Genomic DNA, 3,448 nt, shown 5'->3' on the forward strand with positions numbered 1-3,448 from the left:
TTAAGGAGGAGAGCGAGAGCAGAGCGGGCTCTCTCCCGACCAGAACACGTGTGTGTGTGGCGTGTGTGTATATGTTGATCGAAGTATAGTGAAGGCTGAAAAGCTGTAATAAACGTGTTTGTGAACCCAGTTCTGGCCTGCCGTCCTTCTGTGCTCCACCCACCCATCCGAGTTGTTACAACTGGTAACTTAAATACACAATACAAGTTACATGTATTAATCTAAATGCAGGTGAACAAGCATTGTTTTTGTTGTCTTTTTTTATCCAAATGAGAGTCGCATCTTACCCATCTGTGTTCTCGCTTCTTGAAGGCTGATCTTGTGGCGAATTGTTTTGAAACAATCCAACTTTCTGTTGTTCGTGCAGTTCTCTGTTCATTCTCTTCTTCCACTTACACACTAAAAACTCTAACTATGCTCTACTCAATTTAATCTGTGTAATATTTTTACACTTAAAAATATTGAGTAAATTTGAAAGCTGTGAAATCATTTCGATTTATCTTATGAATTAAGTAAATGTAATTAAAAAATTGAAGCAGATCTGAATAACTACATTGAGTACCATAAAATATAAAATTGAGTAGGTATAATTAAAATTCTACGTCAATGCAATAGTAACCCTAAGTCCAAACCACTCAAAAAATGAGCAGATATAATTGAAATGTTAGGTAGATGCAACTGAATGTGGGACTATTATTTAACAAAACAAATCTGCTACATTTACTTAATGTTTTTCACAGAATTTAATTCATACTAGACTATCAATTATCAGAATAAATGTGTTACATTTACTTAATTTTTTAAAATGTATTTACTCTTTACTCTCGGAGTACTTTACTTAAGGTCAATATGAAACAAAAATAATAAACATGAAGCAATTCTACACACATTAACATTTTTCATTAAACATTTATTTGTCTAATTTGACAAGTATAAAACATCAAGTGTAAATCCGAACTGCCTTACTTTGCATATGACGTAAAAAATGTCCATGCTATAAAAACAGCAAGCTGAATTGAACTCTGCTCATTAGTAAGCGGTCTCTCAAACCTGGGTGAAATGCACCAAGAACAATGGGCCCTTCAATTTAAGTCACCACACAATAGCATAAAATGCCAGTTAACAGAGCCTGTTTGGCATTCATGGAAATCTCAACTTGCATTACATAAAGTATTGGTATATTCATCTCATCTCATTATCTCTAGCCGCTTTATCCTTCTACAGGGTCGCAGGCAAGCTGGAGCCTATCCCAGCTGACTACGGGCGAAAGGCGGGGTACACCCTGGACAAGTCGCCAGGTCATCACAGGGCTGACACATAGACACAGACAACCATTCACACTCACATTCACACCTACGGTCAATTTAGAGTCACCAGTTAACCTAACCTGCATGTCTTTGGACTGTGGGGGAAACCGGAGCACCCGGAGGAAACCCATGCGGACACGGGGAGAACATGCAAACTCCACACAGAAAGGCCCTCGCCAGCCCCGGGGCTCGAACCCAGGACCTTCTTGCTGTGAGGCGACAGCGCTAACCACTACACCACCGTGCCGCCCGTATTGGTATATTATCTAGTTTAACTTTCAACATGGTTTATTCTTGCCGGTGAGCATGTGGCTGAAATGCACCAAGAACAATGGGCCCTTCAACTAATTTAAAGGAACACTTCACTCAGAAATGAAAATTCAGTCATTATCTACTCACCCCCATGCCAATAAAATGTCAGGTTAGCGTTTTTATATTCCACCAAACACTTCTGGAATTTCACAGGAAAACAGCACTGCAGCTTCCTCCCAAACTACTGAAGCCAATGGTGACCAGTTTTCCAGAAGAAAAACAGATGACAAAAAAAACCCCTGCTCATCTGGTGTAAGCCAAGTCTCCTAAAGCCCCCACATGCCAAGTTGACTTGGGGGAAAAAAAACAAAGCAAAAAAAAAATTTTCACCATGGTTTTAGACCAAATATTCACTGTAGCATCTTAGGTCAGGACGACCTTCACATTTGCTAAAATGGACATTCATTTTGGCTAAAACATGGTGTAAATGACGACTTTTCCAAGTCAACTTGACATGCAGGGCCTTTAGGAGACTTGATTACACCAGATGAGCAGTATGAAGGCACTTCTTGTTTTTACTGTTTGTTTTTTTACATTTGAAAACTGGTAAACATTTACATCAGTTGTTCAAGAGGAAGCTGCAATGGTGCTTTCTGACTAAAGCCTCTGCCACCTCACCGATCTGAAGGCCTGTGGGGTAGGGTGTATAGCTGTACATGTAGTCCGCTAATTTTTCCATGATTTCAGACCTGACCTAGGTATTGTTCAGCACAGTACCATCTTTGACAAAGTCTTGATTGGCATTCCTCAGTACTGCCTCTGTTGCCACAGAGAAAAGTGGAATTATGATTTTATTGGGCCATGATGTCATATGAGGGCTTTCACGTGGGGATAGGATAATAGTGTCTTGCGAAGACACTGATGTGTCATCTGTCTGGTAATCTGCCATTGTATCAGTAGCAGAGCTTGAACTGTCATTCATTACATCTGTCTGGTTTTCAGTCAAAGCAGTCAATGTAAGAACAACTGATGGAATGATCACAACTTTGATTGTCCCCTTGTGTTTAATCTGGTTGGTAGAATGGAGAGTGAAGTAATCACCAAACTCCTCATCCAAGTAATGCAGGGTGAAATCCTCAATGAGTCCAAATGTCTCTTTCACAGTCTTATGTAACTGTTCTACAGTACTGGGTATTCCTGAGGACAGTGTAAGCTTCTTACTCCACTGTTCTATAATAATTTTCAAGGCAACTGAATCCATCTGGACAAAAACAGAAAAAAAAAATCATCAACCTGAAGGAAGGTGTTGGACATTAAGAGTCAGTCTTATCACCTAACACTGGCAAACAATGTGATGTTTCAATGTCACCATGTGTTTTCCTCCCACAAAATATGCTGTCAAGGGATATGTGTCCCCAAGTTCACTATGCTGTACCAGGGTCATTTTCCCAGAGTGGTCTAAGATAAATGCCCTAAAATGTTCATCATACCAGCTGTTAAGCATTTTCACAATGAAACAGACTGTCATCTACAATAACAATCTGTGAAATCATAACAAAATCAGGTATACCACCAGTTGACCCATAAGGCAAAACCATCCCAGCAGCATATTAGTTCCATGGTGTATGGCCACATTGGTCAAATTCATAGAGGTTTGTGTTGGATAAACTGCCTTGAAAGACTACTGTATTCCCATATCAAGTATTTCTAATGGAAGAGATTATATTTTTTGACACATACCGCAGGTTTCAAAGCATTTTCTTGTGAATTGTATGCCACCATCATTTGGTGCTTTGAAGCAAGTGACATCAATACATTTCTGAAGCTGTTCATGTGTCTAACAACACGCTTAAAGAAGCTATGCTTTGCTTCAAATCGCATAGTCCAGA

The sequence above is a fragment of the Neoarius graeffei genome, chromosome 8 (assembly GCF_027579695.1).
Source record: "Neoarius graeffei isolate fNeoGra1 chromosome 8, fNeoGra1.pri, whole genome shotgun sequence".
Lineage (NCBI taxonomy): Eukaryota > Metazoa > Chordata > Actinopteri > Siluriformes > Ariidae > Neoarius > Neoarius graeffei.